This window comes from Lagopus muta, chromosome 1 (genome assembly GCF_023343835.1).
Source record: "Lagopus muta isolate bLagMut1 chromosome 1, bLagMut1 primary, whole genome shotgun sequence".
Classification (NCBI taxonomy): domain Eukaryota; kingdom Metazoa; phylum Chordata; class Aves; order Galliformes; family Phasianidae; genus Lagopus; species Lagopus muta.
Window position 1 is genome coordinate 53,096,317 of NC_064433.1, and position 19,126 is coordinate 53,115,442.

The following is a 19,126-nucleotide window of genomic DNA, read 5'->3' on the forward strand; positions in this document are numbered from 1 at the left end:
ATGATTCCACGATGATTCTATCAGTGTGGGCGTCATCATGTCCTGATAGTTCCAAGGCCCACTTCACAGAGATAGGTAATGCATGTTATTAGACTACATGTGTGTAGTCTAAACAGTGGAGCACCCAAACCCTTCCTGCTAAAGCAGAATCAGCACAGCCTGTTGACAGGAAGGCACTCAAGTCCATGTAATGGCTTTGAAGGGTAGTATCCTCATAACAAGGGAGCGTAATGACACTTCAAAGCCAGCCACATGGCCAGGCCACATTGGACCTCAGAGGTTAAATGTAAAACAACTAGTTATATGTCTAGTAACTTCAATTCTGTGGCAAACTTTTGAAATTACTTCACTCAGAAAGAATAATTGTTCATAAAAATAATGTGGCTGGAGGCAGGCACAGCTGCAAAGATCCCTTTGTATACCTCAAGCCCAGCGTTTGTATTTGGCTTGACAGCTTCACACAGCACAAACACTTCCTAATGTCCTAATAAATGCTCAAAGAGCACACTGCGTCTTAGCACTGCTTTTTACCATCATTTTTACACTTTCCAATGAAAGAGAAGAGACGGCCTCAAGCAGTTCCATAGTCAATTGCCAATGTTATTTTACATTAATAGTTGTTCGTGAATAAACTGCTGTTTCAGTAACAAATTTCAGCTGAAGCTGTCCAGCTGATTGATGAGGTGTTATTGATCAAGTTGGCTCACTAACATTTGTCTTTATTTTCATCTCTGATTTTACAAATGGGGAAGCCATTAGACTCGGGCACTGTGGACTTGGTTACACTTGAAAGGGCTTACCTGTATTCTGCCTGGCAAACTGGGTGGAGGTAAACCTGGCACTTACTGGTGCTTGAACATCTCCCAGTGGGGATTAGACCACTGTCTCAAGTGAAATAACCTATAGCAGCAAAAAGAATTGCTGGTGGCATGGATGTGTATGTTAGAGGTTTTGTTGAAACACAGATTAGTGGTTTAATCTTTTCACCGTTTTATTTGACATAACTCAGCTGGTAGTATAAACAAAGTTGTAGAAAAGTTAAACAGCTACAGGAAAAAAAGGCTTACTGAGATGCGCAAACACCAGAACTGCCTAAAAACTTGCAATGTGGGCCCTCTGTTCTGCTCGGCACTGCTAAGGATATCCTTAGCAGAGACTGAGGAAAGGTGTAGCTCAGCTGGAGAGGCTTTGGCAGAGAAAGATAGTGATGATCAGAGGTAAGATGTTTTGTGAAAAAAAGATTGAACAGCTGTGCTCATTTAGACTTGAAAACAGTGGAGGGGCTGAAGGGAAAGAAGGGAGGAAACAAATAGTACAGTTCTCAAATATGTAAGAGGTAGTTCTGAAGAAAGAAAGGGCCCGTTTGCTTATTGTGGAGAGGGTGAGATTGAGCTGAAATGCAGCAAGGCAAAGATAAGGACATTACAGGGGCAGCAGAGAGCTTCAGGGCCATCACTACTTTCTGGTGAACCTTCCCAGGCTGCAACATCGAGAGCACATGCTGGGAATACCACGAGGAAGATGTGCAGTGTGTTTCTCTTCCCCTATGGTCTGCAGTACTCTCCCCACTGGTACTTATTCTGCCCATTTTGCTAATAACTGGTCCCTGATGTATTTGTTGTGCCCTCAGCTGCTTTGTTTATAGGTGTTTCAGGATGGGAAACCTGTAGTCATTTTACTTTTAATGTTAACCAGAATGTGATATTTAGCACTGCAAGATGCTCATCCCTGTTGGTTCTCAAAGTACCCTGTGTTGCTGCTATCCTGCCCTTCCTGCATGCATGTTAGCCCTTGCCATCCTCTGCCAGCAGTGAGCAGGTGTTCACGGACATCAGAGGTGCGGGGTCGCAATATTTACACAACATTTATTTCCAAATCCTGGTAGGAAATGCTCAAAGAACATGCAGATCCATTCCTTTTTCAAACAGTCCCTTTGCTCCAATGGTGACCAGAGATGCTTAAAATAATTCCACCCCGCACACCAAAGCAACAAGTGTATTTTCTGTTGGCTCACATAACAAAACCTCTCCAGAATCTCTTGGTATAAATCATTTTGCCACCTCCTAAAATAATGTCTTTTCAGTAGTTGGAGCTTGCTCACACACTGAGAGAGGAAACTCAGGAATCTGTTCATAAGAGCAGAATTTGATGATTCTGACATTTATAATGCAAGTGCTAAAACCCAGAGGTATTTGAAGTTAATGCAGCATCACAGTTTTAGCCTGCTAGACCTAAGACAAAGAGATCCTAGAGCTGTTTTTTAAGTATGAGAACATATGAAACAGGTGTTCCTTTGGCTGATAATGATGCATCCCAAAATCTTTTCCACAATGGTGTTGCCTAGGAGCTCAGCTCAGCATTTTGCCACAAATCTTTTGTCAAGCGATTCCAGTTTCATTTTGAGAGGAATAAAAACCAAAGAAGAAATTTCTCATTTTCTTATATCCTCTTGAGAAGAAATTAGTGTATGAAATATTTATCAGCCAGTTAACTCCTGTGCCCTGCCCTGATGTCCATCACGGTTGCAGAGGAAGAAGCTGGTTCAAATAAGGCCGGCTTTGTTCCACTCAGGAAGATTTTCCCTTGGCACTCTCTAGATGTAAATATGTCAGATTCCTGTGGATAATCCTTTCCTGTCAATACTGCCTAGGTTGGGGCTGGGATGGAGTCCTGCAGTGATGAGTAAGGATGGAAAACATAACAAGCACAGAAAAAATCAGACTTGAAACTCTCTCGCAAATTTTTAGTGCTCTGGCTTTCAAACAAGGTTCCAATAATTTTGTGGGTTTCTTTTTTTTCCTTTCTCTCTTTTGACCAAAATTCCCATAAATATATATGTGCCAAGAGATACAGAATATAATGTTTAAACGTTATTTGCTCTGCAGTAATAATTTGAAGCTTCAAGCTAGATTAGCTCTTTAAATGTCAGCCACCACAGACTTTCACCTTTATGGAGAGCACTGCAAAAGGCATTATCTAGACAAATGAATTGACAGCTGTTAATGGCAGATGAAAAGGAAAGAATGCAGTTCCCAGGATATTTCTCATTTTGGTGTCACTCAGGCAAAAAATAAAAATAAAATCATGCCAAGAGTTTCCCAGCCCTGGAAACCCCAAATGCTCTGCAAAAGGAAACAGGACCCAGCCTGCAAGTGGTCTGCCTGGGAGCCAGAGTCCCAGGCTGGGCAGCAGTATGTACCTGAGCTGTGCTGCCCAAGCTCACCTGGATGACCTTGTTGCTCAAGGTCTCTAAATGGAAAACTGCAGGTCTTCAATAAAGATTTGCAAACCACTCCTTTATAGTTCCTACATACAAATGAGAGACTTACAAGTTCTGGTCCCAATCAAGGGACAAGGAAGGGTCCCAATCCAGATCCCTCTGAAGTCAATAGCTCCACTTCCTTCTCTGGTATAAAATTAAGGCCAAAGCACTTTGCCCAAAGCCACACAGAAAATGTGTAATAAACCCAGCAATGATTTCCAGTACCTAAAACTCCAAAAATCCTCTTTTCCCCTACGAGTGTGTCAGAGCAGTTTACCAAAACACCTAATAGTTACCAGAACTTCTCATACTGAGCGAGGCTTTCCTTTCTTAAGTCTGCTTCTCTGTGTCTGGACATATACGTAGAAGATTATCAAAGTGTGGAATACAGATTTCTGTGATTTATGGTTTAAACAAATATGGTTTATGCTATTAGGGAAGCAGACTGGGCCCCAGGGCACAATTACTGGCTATTTGTGTTCAAAAGATTGCAAATATAAGCAATAGAGATGGTCCAATGCTCATTATTACACTCCAGAGTAAATAACTCACTGAGAGTGAGCCTTTCCTGCACTGTTGTTTCACAGAATCACAGAATCATTAAGGTTAGAAAAGACCTCTAAGACCATGTAGTCCATTTGCCTATCCCCACCATGCCCACTAACCATGTCCATCCCTCAGTGCCACATCCATACAGTTCTGGATGGTACCTCCAGGGATGGTGACTCCACCACCTCCCTAGGAAGCCTGTACTAATATCTCACCGGCTGCCTGGAGCTGTGAGCAGAGCATGTTACACTGGTACCATTCAGCTGTGAGTTCAGAGATCCCATTACTAGGAACAAAAGTGACACTGAGGCATCACAGGTATTGCCCCAAATGAATGGAGCTATTGTTACTCCCACCCCAGAGGGTTCAGCCCTCTCCCAACAGCCCTGGTTGAGAAGGCTTATTTAGGGGCACCTGTCTGCTGGAATGCTCTGGGCACCAAACAACTCTCTTAGTGGCATATTTTGTAGGATTAAATGTGGACTTCAAGCACCCTGCTATGATCATCTTAGTCTCATCCTCATTCCAGATTTCTAACATCATATATTCAGGTCTGAAGATGGTTTTGTTCTTAGCGATTTCATTAAGTGTTGTACATTCTTGGGATGGTTTCTGAGAAAGAAAAGAAACTCAGTTTTGTCTAATGTGCTTAACATTTAAAAATAAGATGTGCAAGAGGAAGAACAGCTTTTCCATTCAGGAAGGAGATAGTTGTACAGATAGTCCTTACTGAGCTTTCATGAACATGAAATTGATGAAGGGACATTTTCATAACATTTGCTGGAGTCTGAATCCTTAGAGAGAGGTGACCCTTAACTGAAGTGATAGTAACCTCCTAGACCCTCGAAAAATTCCCCTGTACTTGAATGCATTCAGTGCTCAAGCAGCATTACAGCATCTCAGAAGTGTGTCGCAGCCTTTCAGTGACTGCAGGCAGGGTGGTAGCAGGACTGGAGAAAGCCCTGACCTCTTCAACCCTCGGCCATTGGGTGTTTGCAGCCACAGCAGCTGTAGGGTATAGCAGCCTGACAGCTCACAGCCCATTTGAGTGCAGGGCAGCCTCCTCTGCTCAAGGCAAGGATAAAGTATCTTGAAGCCTTCAAGATGAAGACTACCATTCTCTCCCTTCCCTGCCTTTTTGGGGTCTTACCTCTCATGCAACACGACCCAAGGCCCATGGACATTGAGGAATTGTTCTCTGTTGGTTTGCATACTTTCTGGAGGTGCAGGATATTGTGAAAAAATTATTTTCAGAAAGACTGGTGGCACAGGCTGCCTGGGGAAGTGGTGGAGTCACCATCCCTGGAGGTGTTCTGGAACCACGTGGATGTGGGACTGAGGGATGTGGTTAGTGGGCATGGTGGGGATGGGCTGGCATTTGCACTAGGTGATCTTAGAGGTCTTTTCCAACTTTAATGATTCTATGATTCTACAAAGTGGACAGAGAAAGGTGAAGAATTCAGCGACAAAGCAAAATTTGCAAGGGCTGAATAGGATGGATACCTGCTTTACAGCCTCCAGCCCCACAACATATTTTCCAGTGTTTGGGGAGCTTTCTTATTAGTTTCTAACTTTTTTTCCAGAACAAAGAGTCTTCTGTTTCTTCAGTCCACCTCTCAGTATGGACAGGGCGTAGTTAAAAATACAGTTGGCATTAGATAGTGGAGCTCCAGTATTATTTCATAAATATCATCCTCAAAAGTAGTTTTTGGTTCAGGACATATGCAAGGATCAAGGACAAGTGTTGCAATGAAGTGCTCCAGAAATGCTGGGCAGCTGCATTACACAGCAAGAGAAATCTTGTGTTTGAACTTTCAGGAATCAGTCCCTATTCACCAAAGTCCACACACAAAGTCCACCACAGAAATCACTGAGGATTGGCAGGAGGTTTGCTTTTAGGTTTCATTTATCTATTCATCCAGTTTGCAGAATCACTACTCATATATAACCTTGCTGTTTTAGTAGAAGTTCTGCAAATAGTTCTGGAAGAGAAATATGTGTGTTGCAGCTATGCCTATGGTCCCTGGGCCTTGAAGCACAAGTGCTGACTGCCTGCTGAGCATGTCTGGGTAATGCTGCTCTTACAGATGTGGAGTAGTATCCAAGCATTAAACTTGCAGAAAAAGCTTCATCTATGCAAGAGTCCCATTACATTAGCTTTTGTTTAGATCCTAGTTTGCCTTTATTTGCCTACATAAAGCTTTTCTGTAGGCTTTCTATTTAGCAGTCGTTAGAACAGATGTAATTTATCGCTTTACCTATGAAATTAATTCAATAACAGAGCTGATTCAATAACAGAGCTGCTGTTTCAAATAATGGTACAGGGCTAAACCCCTATTAATGAAAGTATTTAAAGAGAAGCACAACTGTTAAAAAGCCTTTTTTGAGCATTGCTTATTGCTCTTCTCAAGTACTCTCATCTCACAGTAACAAAAACCCTGATCCTGAAGAGCAATAAGACACATCCAAGATCTACAGAGAAGGAACTGGGTGTCCTGGTGGGCAATAGGTTGGTCATAAGCCAGTGAGTGGCTATCAGATCGAGGGGGTTGATCCTTTGCTCTCCTCTGCCCTGCACAGGCACAGGGGCCACGTCTGGAGTGCTGTGTTCAGGTCTGGGTTTAAGAAAGACAGGGAACTTCTAGAGAGAACCCTATGGAGGGCCACTTAGATGATGAGGGGCCTAGAGCACCTCCGTTATGAGGAATGGCTAAGAGCCGTGGGACTACTCGGCCAGGAGAAGGCTGAGGGGGGATCTCATCAGTGCTTATAAATATCTCATGGGAGTGAGTCAGGAGCATGGGGACAGGCTCTTTTCAGTGGTGCCCAGTGACAGAACACAGGGCAAAGGACACAGACTGGAACACAAAGCTCCATAGACACATGAGGAAGAACTTTTTTACTGTGAGGGTGACAGAACAGTGGAACAGGCTGCCCGGAGAAGTGATGGAGTGTCCTTCTATGCAGAAATTCAAAACCTGCCTGGACACTTTCCTGTGGAACCTACTGTAGGGAACCTGCTTTAGCCTGGGCCTGGACTGGATGATCTCCAGAGGTCCCTCCCAACACCTCAATTCACAGGGCCTGCACCCCTCTGAAGGCTGTACCCTCTAATGACAAGACAATGCTGCAGTGCTTTGCTAGCATCGTAGGGGTGGCTTTGATATTCAGGCCTCACTGGAAAGAGGAATTCCCCACAACAGATGAGGAACTCATCTCAATAGATGATATGTGAGATGCAGCCTGGAGCTTTGGACACAGGCTGTCCATCAGTCACTGCCACCAGACCACTCCCTTTCTTTTTTCTTGACGTTCACCCCTTACACCTCCCTCTGCTCCAGCCTGCTGGTTATATGTTTCCCTGCATTTAAGTCCTGAGCATTCCTCACTAATTCACCTGCTGAAATGATTTAACTGCAGGAGAAATCCTCTTTCCACATTATCTTCATTAAATAAAGCAGAGAAAGTTGCAGTGAAGGGAAACTCCTGGGGAAAACCCCGGAGAGCAGTGAGAGACTCAAGGCCAGCAGTTAGCTTGTCTTCAAAACTAACGGCAGCATTTAAAGTACAGCTGAAATTCTTTTTGTGCCTTTTGGTCTTAGTCACCATAAGCACATTTCTCTTGCTGGCTGCATTTTGAGTCTCCTTTGCAGCTAACAAAGAAAAGGGTTGGGTGTGTTGGCAGACATTGGCTTCTACCACTAAGTTTATTCAGTACAACTAGTGAGTCTTGATGTTGTAGGGAATCTTATGCTGTTGTACTAAGCACCTAGTAAGGAAGTATAAGGTCTATCTGTTCATTCCGTGCCTCCTTCTGCTCCTTTCTTTGGGTGTATTTATTGCAAATGCTGCACTTCAAGGCAGTTCACTCAATTCACTCTTTTCAAGGACAAAACTAAGCAGATTTGTTATCCCATCCATACCTGTTAACAAGAAGAAAACAGCACTTTGTTATGATGGTCTAAAGATGTAAAACATCAAGAGCAAGGAGCTATGTGGAAGGCCACACAAGCACATCTGGAGCAGCTGGGTGCAGAGCTGCAGCAGTGCCTGTTTGCCCCTGTGCAAAAGAGGAGAACAGTGTCCTTAGGATGGGATGTTGTGCTGAGTGTCCCCAGGATAGGTTGTTGTACTGAAGTCCCCAGTGCAACAGTTTCATCTGTGGAGATGTGAGAGCCCTTCCTCATCACCCTGGCAGTGTGAATGTATTCTAAAGTTATAAAAAAAATAAATCCACAATCCGTTGAGAATATGCCTTACTTCACGTGTTATGCAGAATAAATCTGGTAGTGCCCATCTCCAGGTTGACTGATCTGCTGTCTGCTGCTGCCCTAAATCCTGTAACATTCTCAAGCTGGGCAGTTTCCCATTTGCTGTCCCAGTGATGCATGGAGAGACAGGCTGCTGTTAACCAGGTTCTTTGTGCCTCTTGAAGAAATGAATTGGATGCTGAGAGTGGAAGGAGCAGCCACCCACTGAGTCAAGCTACCAGCAAGAGACCATCTAGTGCTAATATAAAGGATGACCGGGCATGTGAGGCTTTTGAGGTGTAGATTTAAATCCCCTTGGCCAATGGTTTTTCTGCTCCAGAGGATCTCTAATCCAGTGGGGCTGAGCTTTGCTTCTATGAATCTTTCTCTTTTGAGTTTCACTGCCCATAAACTTCCCATTAGTCTCCTTAATATGAGGCAAAAAGTCTTCACACTAGCACTTTTTGAGTCTGTTTTTATAAGATGAAGGACTCATTGATTCCACAGGGCATTCGGAAATAAAATGCATTCAGTAGACATAAATATTTTCTATTAGCTTTATGTTTCTTTTCCTTTCAAAACTTGGGACTATATAGCCTATATATGCTGCTTGCCACTGCTCCTTTTCAGTGCAAATCTTCATTTTTCTCCTTTAAACTTGCTGCCAGATTCTGGCCATGTAAATCCAAGCCAAATCCTCTGGCTCTGCCCTCAGACTGCCCAGTGGAGCAGAGTGATGGATTGATGCTGGCCCTGGCACTACCTCCAAAGTTGGGCCCTGATCTTTGGTATGGGTGTCTTCAATGCAGGGCCTCGTCTGACAGCCAAAGAGGGGGCAGTGCTGGGGACAGTGGGGAAAACAGCATCAGGCAGTGGGGAGACAGCTATCCAAGGAAGACAGTGGGGACTTCCCTACCATGTCCTGGGTATGGTTATTATGTAGCCTCTTCTGCTGTGGCCTCTTTTAGAAGCCTGTGTAAAGCTGCCAGTTGAAATGGTGTTACCTGTTCTGGCAATGGTTTTCAGGAATGCAAAACTTAAAAAATGGAAAATTGTTTTTGGTGGAATTCAATGCAAAGCTGGGTCCAGCAAGGCCGAGTCCAACAGTAAAAGGGGCAGAGACACATGTATGCTTCTTGCTGGCTGCATCACAGGGCAGCTAAGGCCTTCTGGTCTGCTCTCCAGACCACTAAATATTCATTCATTTGGTTGGCTCTGATGCTCCACAATGCACCTGCTATTTTGCACGCTCTCATTTCCTACCCGATCTTATTGATGCAGCCTGGGCTACCAATGGCAAGCTACTTCCTTGGGGAAAATTAGGCTGTCCAAACAACTCACAAGGAAGAAAAGGAGTGTCCTATGTGCATGACCCCTCCGCCTCCAGTCTTTGGGCAGTTAGCAAGTAGCACTGATGAATGACTGAAGGATGCAGCCCCTGGTGGTGGCTGAGGGAGCACAATGCCTGTGAAGGGAACAGGGCAATCCCTAACACCACTGATGGTCTGTGCAATGGGAATAAACATCTCTGCTACTGAGCAGGTGTCAGGTGAGGGCTGAGGGCCCACCTGCTTTCTTGTTGGGCTGAACTATAATATATAAGTAAATGTAGAAAATCAGAGAAACTGCACCTCCAGAAAAATTAGAACAAAGCAGGAAAAGAAACCAGCTATGGATGTTATCTTGCACCTGTGTTTTAAAAAGAAAAATAAAATTTCCCTGTGATTTACGCTGGCATAAATTAATATTATTTCTACCAAAGTGAGTGGGGTTACACTAGCATAAGCACAGAGAGCAACAAGGTCTCACAAAGAACAAAGCCCCTGGATGAAATTGCTGGTGCACGCAAATGCATTTCACAGACCTCAAAGGTGCCCTGCCTGTTTGTACCCATGGTGAATTTGGTTCGTTTTCCCCAGAGGCCTTTTTCCATTTTAAATATAGCACACACGCAGATGGCTGGGACTACAATGGGCTGCATGGCTTTGTATTACAGCAGGCAGCTTGACGTCGGCTTGAGCACAGTGACGCGCTCTGCCATGATTGCATTTGGAGCTATCAGTGAGCAATATTTCAGCTCCTTGTCACCTTCAGCTTGGGGATGGTTTGCAGACCCTCAGGCATCAAAGCAAGCATAAAAGGATGTTTAATGCTGACAGGATTTCTTATGTGGCCATTTAAGCAATACAATCACACATATGTACACGGAGGTATTATTTATACACACACTCATATATATGTTTGCTGCTGCTGGCTCTAACATCGACTCACACCTGCACATACACATGCAGTTTTTATTGATTACAACAATCTCTTGGAAATCAGACACTGCTGTGTATTTTGACTCCTTTCCCTCGTGGTCAGTGTAGCCTTCTTTTGAGCAGTCCTGCATGCCCACTGCTCCCACCAAGCACTGTGGCAGTCATGCATAATCTCCTCCTCTGAAAATCCTATTTTGCTCTCACGAGCTTGCTTGCAATGGTCTGCTTCTGTTGTAGCTTCAAGTAAATATATGTGCATTAGACTTCTGCAGTATCTTCAAACACTGGAGGTTGTGTCCCACCAGAGCACCTCTGGCAGCTGCTGATCTTAAAATGTGACTCTAAAGCTTTGCCTCAGACTGAAAAAGCTGCTTTGAGCTTTACCTTTCATGCAAAAATGTGTGTTTTTGACAGTATCTGTCTGTCATCAGGAATGATGGGTCCTCCGCTGCATTCCCAAAGGTGCAGCCACAATACCAACACATAAGCATTCAGATTTGATCAGTCTCTTCATGACTGCTTTGAGTGCAGTATGCCTAATACTATCCTCATCCACACTCTGTCTGGCTTCAGTGATGCTAAGCCCAACTTACACCCAGGTTTGCATGCCAAAAATTATATTTACCGCTAAAAAGTAGTTGAAAAGTGTTGCTGGGTAGCACCGCTGGGTGATTCTGTTTTGCAGACGCATTTTTCTACAGCCACTGGGTGGTGCTACAGAAAGGGATGCTCCGCTTTCTAGAGCAAAGCAGGTTTCTTCTCTCGCAACGAACGCTATCCGGAGACATCTATCGTTAGATAAAGTGGTGATGAGAAACACCCTTTTTCCCTTCACGTCTCCAGTACAAGTATCGCCTTTGCATTGTTCAAGTTGAAATTTTAGAAATCTAGCTATTTCATTTCTCTATTAAATGCTAGTTTAAATAATCTCACTGTCAGGTATTTGATCTACACATTGCCAGTGGAGCTGAATATCGCAGGAGCACCGCAGGAGAACTGTCCCATCTGAACATGAACGTGTTCCATGCCACCGTTTGCTTGCTTTCCCCGATGATCCAGAACCAGTGTTTATTTTTCTTTGGCAGCATTGCTCACAGAAAGCTTTTGGATTGCACAAGCAAAAAGAGCTCTCGGAACAGAGGATGCACCTTTGCTTGGCACAAAGTCAGTAAGAGATGGTCACAAACAACCCCTGTTCTCTGGAATATCCTGTCGCACCCTGTGGTTGTCAGCTGGCACGAGGGGATGAAAGGTAACAATCTTCCTTCAAACAATGGCAGGAGGGTGATGAGAGGCCCTGAGGCAGTGAGTTCTGAAGCTTCCAATCCAGGTCCTAAGGGGGAAAGCCTAAAGCAAAGCTGACTCATCTGCCCACAGTGAGAAGGGAGCAGAGGCAGGTAGAATTCAGGTGTCATCATGCTGATGGGGGATGAGTGTGCAGGGAGAAGGTCCATCATTTCCAGAGGTTTTGCGGAAGCATCTGTTGATTCCAAGCAGTCCAAGTGGTGTACAAAATCTTTGTAGGCTTCAGTGCCAGAAAAGCCTCCTGTGCATGGAGCTCTCACAGAGATTAGTGCAAGCTGAGGTAAAGTGAGAAGGATCCAGCCTTGCTAAAGCAATGGGAAGTATGCGGAGGTCACATTGCTCCTCTTATTAAAATCGGATGCTTTTTTCATCTTGGTAACAGGCCTTTAAGAATGTTCTTTAGAAATAAGTGTCCTATTCCATTAAAAATAAATGTTTCTTTCTTATAACACAATTAATGTCAGCAAAGCATTCTGCAGATCCGAGGAGATTTATTTTTGTATAATTCTTGGGAGGCAGGAAAGAGTATTCCAGTTCTGCAGGAGAGATAAGGAGACACAAGCTTATAAGTGTTTTTAGGCACTGGGCCAAGTTTTCACCATGGCTGATGGAGGACAGAGAGGAATCTCTCCAAGTCTCTACAGACGTGTTGGGGAGGGTAGCTCTTCCCTTCTATCAGCATTTTCTAGAATGTCATGTGCTCTGAATTGATGTAGAAGAGCTGGTGGCATCCATATGTTGCTTTGATTCTTTCTGTAGGATTCCTCCTGTAGTTCTCCTAAGACTTGTGTTGTCTTAGAATCACAGAATCATTAAGGTTGGAAAAGATCTCTAAGATCACCTGGTCCAGCCACCAATCCACCCTCACCATGTCCACTGACCACATCCCTCAGTGCCACATCCACACAGTTCTGGAACACCTCCAGGGGCAGTGACTCCACCATCTCCCTGGGCAGTCTGATCCAACACATCCACGCTTTCTGAGAAGAATTTTTTCCCAATACCTAATCTGAAACGAACTGTGGCCATTACCTCTCATCTTAGGGTTGTTCACTGTGCCTGTCGGTGCCCTAGCTGATGTGTTGGAGAAGGGTGCAGAGTGGAGGAGCTAGCACCATGTAAAAACTGCTGGCATCTCAGCAGAGCAAGCACAGCTCTTCCCCGCCCTGAGGCCCAGCCCATCCCTGTGCCTGCCCTGCTGTAGGCTCAGTGGTAGGGATGGTGCTGGAGTCACTGCTGCCCTCCTGGGCACAAAGACATGAAAGGTGGCATCCCCCTGTTTGCCATTTTGACATTTGCTATTCCTTTTATACTGCCTTAGAAGCACAAAAGATGCGCAGGAAGCAATGAAACCTTCCCCCTTGCAATTCCCTAGTCGGCATAATGAAATTTTCATGCATAATAAGTCTTTGATCATGTTTGTCACTTAGCCAATTTGCTATTGATTTAAAGAGCTCTCTCTGCTAGAAAATAGACAAAGAGAATGTGCTTTTAAAAAGATCTAATGGAAGATCATATTAGATCCTTGTGCATCTATGCACGAACAGAATCATTTTCCATTTAACTGTGCTCTGTGCTTTGCTGCCCCAGATTTCTGGGTATGTCTTTTCCTGTGGAAATCATGTTATATCATTGGTATACATCCTAAAGTTGTAATATTCTGTTTTCCTCTTTGTAATTGCTTACCATAAAATGATTAGTCTGCCATTAATGGCTTTTATTATTTGACCTAATTTTATTTACAAGTCATAGACAACACTGTTCTCCAAAGCCAGGAAGTGGCTGCAGACAAATGAAAAGTAAACAAAATAAAACCAAAGGAAGCTGGAAGCCCCTGTACTGAGTGTATTTTCTAGTTTAGTATTGTCTCCACTTTAATAAAATAATTTTCAGTGAATAAAAAAACAGGGACAGAATCACAGCTACAAAGGGGAGCCATGATGCAGGCCTAGTGCTGAATTCCAGTATGTCAGTGGGAATTTTGAGGAATGAAAAGACAGGGAGGTGGTTTCTCAACGTTCCTAGCATGGAGATGGTGGTGAGGGGAGCAGTTCTGTGCTGCCATCTGAAACATCCCAAGGAAGAAGAAAGGCTTTGCCTGGGGAAGGCACACACATTAACCGGAAAGTGATATGTGTTATCAACTGATGCTGTTCTTTCTGAAGGTATGGTATGCGTCCCCCATACCACAGCAGATAATATGTTTTAGGTGCTGTGGGGTTGATTTTCAGCAATAGGGCAGGATTTGCTGTCATTATCCCAGTCTTTGGAAAAGCTTGTTTGAATGAGTGCATCCAAAGGTGCTATCATCCAAAAACTGATTGATGCTACGTTTAGCATAACATCTTATGTTTAAGCTTCTTCAATCTAAAATGTATATGTATATTTGAAAGACAAAAAGAAATCTGTACTTTTTTACTCCACGCATTATTAGAATAGCCTTATCCTCGTGTTTCCAAAGAAACTATTTGTGCATCTAAGAACAGCGTGAAAAGATCTACAATCCAGACACAGACCCCCAAGACCTCAATATCAGAACAAACATCTGGTGCAAAACATGCATTTGGTTTTCCTCATCGCAGGCACAGAGCAAAGAACACCACACAGAAGCCACATCTGAAGCTAAAATGCCGCTTCTCGTAGGATCTGCCGGGTGGTGATCAGACTGGGCAGGAAATCCCAAAGTCCTGGAGGGATGTATCTGCCCCATCTCATCCGTGAGTCATCCAGGACGCAGAGGTCAAAATGGCAAAAGTTCATGGCTCTCCATTATGTTCCTGTACAAATGTCTCTGGGTGAAGGCTCCGATGGCGTGGGCTGGGGATCGGTTGCAGGATGCCCCCAAGTTGGGGAGCGCCTTGGGTGCATTTTGGTTTCTGCTTCCCCTTTCACCGCTTCAGCTGCCTCCTGGCCACACGCCTCCACCCTTTTCCGCCGCAACCCACAGGCACCGCTGTGGTCTGAGCTCGGGGTTGCAATACCAACAAGCGAGGCTGAGATGGTTTACTCGCTTCACCGCACGCACTGCTGCGCTGGGGAAGTTGGTGACAGAGGCATTGTGATAATGGTGCTGGGGGGACAACTGCTTGTGGTGGTCCTTTGGAGAATCTGTGTGATATAAGAGATGCTGATGTCGTTCCACATGCGAGGTCAGGGTGCGGGCACAGTGACCCCAGCTGAGATCCAGCAGTGCACACATGGCTTGATGTGCTGATGGTTGAGGTGATGCAGCCAGCTTATTTCTCAAAGAATCGGCAAAAAAACAGCTGTGGCGGAAGGGAGGCAACCAAGGGCAAGGAGGGGAAGTGATGAGAGGAGGGCAGCGTGCTGTTGAGTGACTTAGTGACTTTTGTCACTTCTTTTTTTGCGCTTTTCATTGGTGACATGTGCAAGCCAGCAACCCCCAGCCCACCTTCCTGCCAACGCTGCTGAAAGCTGTAATGTTGGGCTTCCTTTTTACAGCCTGCTGATGTGAGTGGACTTTAATGTGGAAAGGATTTATGTTCAGGGGGTGGAAGGGAAGCCTTTGTCATTTATTTAATAAAAGTAATATATAAATAACACAATAAACACTTATACCATCACCAGTATTTACTGAAGGAGTACCTAAGCCAAACAAGAAATTTGAAAGCAGAAAAAGGAAATGCACATGCTTAATCTCTCTGGAAATCCTGTACGCTGCAATAGGAGAAACACTGGGCCTCAGCATCTACATGTTGGTTTTCTCACTGGTGAATTTTGGATACCTTCTCCCTGTTGGTCAGCCACACTGAGTGCCCCAATGTAGGCACTGCAAAGGTTTTGGGAACTGTGCATAATGGCTGAGTATGGAAAAGCAGATGTGAAATGGATTAAAATTCTGTATGTGTGTGTGACATAAGCATGCAGGCACATACATGCATATGTAAATATGTAAATGAATTTCAAACCTGGAGATGTAAATCCAGCTGGTTGGTATCCTCTGTGCTTCACATCAACTAGCAGAAAAAAGCAATGAGTGTGAAGGAAAAGATGATAACGTAGTCATTGCCTAAATTCCTCGTTAAATCCATTGAAGAAAGGTCGAGTCTTCTAAATGGAATTTTAGAATATGCTCCATGGACATATAAGTGCCTGGCTGAGCTACACCTCAAAAGGTGACTGCTTGTCAAGGTAAAGATTTACAGGAATCAGTACAGAGAAAATGAGCGTTACAGCCTTAATCCTGAACTGGCGTGACTGCTGTAATTTCCATAGCACACGCAGTTTCAAGGATTGGATGTGGTCTGGCAGGGCAGATAATATGCAGATACCTGCTGCAGGAAGCAGATGGATGCCAGGCGCATCTCCTTCTACAGGATAATCCCTATCATTGAGTGGAGCACATTAGCTTGCTTTCACTTCATCCGGCCAAAAAGCTCCCTATCAGTGTGAGCTCATAGAGAGGAGAAAGTTCAGTTGAGGGAATGTCCTCTGGATTTGCCTGCCAGCATCTTCCAAATATTTGCAGTTATGCAGTCTTTAGATTTGAAGGCTGAACAGTGCTGAGCACTTCAACTTGATCCAGCAAGCTGCACTTTGCTTGAAAATATTAAATGGCAAGGATGTCTGTCTCTATGTCAAATACCAAAGAAATTGTGCTGCTTGAAAGTTCACAGCAAAAATTAATCCTAAAAATGTACTGAGTTTTGTGATAAACTTATATTGCTGACATGTTGCCATCTTAAGATTTTTCTTCAATTCACACTGACTTCAGGAAGATAAGCCCACTGAAATCAATGGTTTTATTGTTGTTATTCTGATCATTGATATAGTTCAGATTTGGTACAACATATTCTGCAATGCTATTTTGCAAATTAAATCCTAATCCTATTTCCTTTGAAGCTGGTTAGCAGAGATCTAGTGGTTTCAATGGGAGGATAATTCCTTCTGTGAATAAAGAAAAACATTTACATAAAATAACAATGTCAGAAATGAAGAATCCCCTGGTGGTGCCTGCAAACTCAGAGCACTGAAATCCTCACCGACTGTTCATGGCAGAAACAAGGAGACACTGCATTTCTTACAGTGACACAGAACAGCTAGAGTGATGCAAAATAACTTGAAAAAGCCATATTTAAGACTGTCCACCTCCATTCTATCATTGCCTCTCATTTCTTCTGTGGTTTTTACTTCTTGGTATTCTTGTAGATATTGTAAAGGGCACTGCTTGACTATTTGCTCTCATGATTTTTATTCCTGTAATGACAATATAGATTACAAAGGTGACAATATGTTACAACTGAAAAGGAAACATTTCCACATACCAGCGATACACTTCATCTTACATATACTTCTCCAGTTATCATTATTTTCCATTTCCATTATTTCATGTGAGCACAGAGATGCTCCTGTGCCCAGTTTTAATTTGTACACTTAATTTGCTTAATGCCCTCTGGCTTCACATTGACGAGTGTGAAGATTTGAAAGGAACCATAGCATTTGCATGCTACAGAGCACTGTGCTTATTCCATTATAAAAATGGCATTTTTCATTTTGGAGCTTCTGCTATTTACTATGCCTTATATAAATCACAGTATGCCCCAACGATTCTTGTGACAGACTTCCTTGTGGAATTGGTGCTGTAGGTCTCCAGGTAGTTAAAAGAGACTAATCTCAGGAATATTAACAATACTCATGCATGCAACATAATGAAATGTATTTTAATAGCTGGGATTATCCAAGAGCTGCACAGGAGGCTACACCAAACTCAGCTTAGAGTGAGCTCCCAGGCCAACCACAACCAGACACGCTTCCCTCCTGCCCCAGGGGGGCACCCAGGGCACAGCCAGCTGCCTTGGGTGCTGCAGGAGCCAGGCAGGACTTTCATCTGGACAGACTGCTGCACCTTTGGCACTTGGTGGGATTTAATCTATTTAAGTGAAGTTGTGTTGAGGTGAACATGCGCCAAGACAGTTTGTCACTCCTTGTGGCAGACAAAGGCGCCATTCTGTGCTGCCAGTTCTCTGACAAGATTTCATCCTTTCCATGATTAAAGTAAAGGAAGGGGCTGCAGGAGGACACAGCTCTCTTTCTGTATGGTAACAGAGAAGCAGGCTTCTCTTGATCTTTCTGCTTTGGACCAGACAGTTTGCAGTGCATTCTGTGAGGGATGCTGCATTTCAGGCTCTGGGGATCAAGCTGATAACCTGTCTCCCAACGATCTAGAATCAAGTGTGGAAGGCAAGATAAGGGTATTGGTGGGCATTTTGGCATTTATGGGGATACTGCTGGATGGGAAGCTGGATGTGGGCCAGCAGTGTGCCCTCACAGCCAAGAAAGCCAACTATGTCCTAGGCTGCATCAAGGGAAGTTTGCAGACAGCAGGGCAAGGGAGGTGATCCTGCCTCTCTATTCTGTGCTGTGAGACCTTGCCTGGAGTACTGTGTCCAGATCTGGAGTCCTCAGTACGGGAGAGATGCAGTTGGAGTGCATCCAGAGGCCACTAAAGTGATCAAGGGATGGAACACCTCTCCTATGAAGACAGACTGAGAGAGCTCGGGCTGTTCAGCCCAGTGAAGAGAAGGCTCTGGGGGAGGCCTGAGCCTTTCAGTATTGATAGGGAGGCTGTAAGAAAGACAGGGACAGACTGTTTAGCAGGGTCTGTTGTGATAGGACAAGTGGAAACGGTTTCAAACTAAAAGGGGAAATTCAGGCTGGATGTAAGGAAGACTTTTACACTAAGTGCTGAGAGGCACTGGCACAGGTTGCCCAGACAGGCAGTAGATGCCCCAACCCTGGAGAAATCCAAGGTCAGGCTGGAGGGGCTCTGAGCACCCTGATCTAGTTGTGGGTGTCCCTATTAATTGCAGCACAGCTAGATTAGATGGCCTTTAAAGGTCCCTTCCAACACAAACAGTCTTGTGATTCTATGATTTCAGGGTTTCCAAAGATCGTTGTGAAAGCCTGTTCAGCTTGTGTTTGTGAGTCTGCACTGCCTGAATGGGGACCACAGCAGCACTGGGGCACAGTGGGCTCCATATGGCAAACAGCCCTGGCAGCCCTGACAATGTGAGCCCTGCCAAGCAGGGGCTGGGCGTGCCCATGTTTTTCTGTGCGTTCCAATTACATGGAAACCCTACAGGAAACCGTCGCCCGTTCGGCTACTGGGGAAAATTAAAGTGTTTTCTGGAAAAAAAAAATACACTTTCCAGACCCAGATTTGGCACGGCTTCGCCTCTCCACACAGCCCGTGGCCGCACACCCGCTCCACAGGTGCCCACGCCCCACCGCGGAGTTCCCGCGCACCCTCGGCCCCGCCGCCGCAGCTTCTACCCCCAGCTCGGGGGGACACGGCTCTCTCCCCGCCTTCCCTCCGCCGAGGGGGCGGTGCGGCCGGCACGGGCGGGGCGGAGGGGCCGGCGGGGAAGGGGAGGGGATGTCGGGGCGCCGCCGCCCCGCCCCGCCGCGCCCCATGGTGCCGGCGCGGGCGCGGGGCTGAGGCAGAGGCTGCGAGGCCGGCGGGGCGATCACACCAGCGC